Genomic DNA, 211 nt, shown 5'->3' with positions numbered 1-211 from the left:
ATGCAAAGTCATGAAGATTGGGGAGGGGCAAAGAAGACCGCAGACAGAGTATAGGCTAGGTGGACAAAGACTACAGACCTCACTCAGGGAGAAAGACCTTGGGGTGACCATAACACCGAACACATCACCGGAGGCACACATCAACCAAATAACTGCTGCAGCATACGGGCGCCTGGCAAATCTGAGAATAGCGTTCCGATAACTTAATAAG

Source organism: Cherax quadricarinatus, chromosome 13, assembly GCF_038502225.1.
Source record: "Cherax quadricarinatus isolate ZL_2023a chromosome 13, ASM3850222v1, whole genome shotgun sequence".
Lineage (NCBI taxonomy): Eukaryota > Metazoa > Arthropoda > Malacostraca > Decapoda > Parastacidae > Cherax > Cherax quadricarinatus.
The sequence above is the reverse complement of the archived record's forward strand: the minus strand, read 5'-3'. Positions refer to the sequence as shown.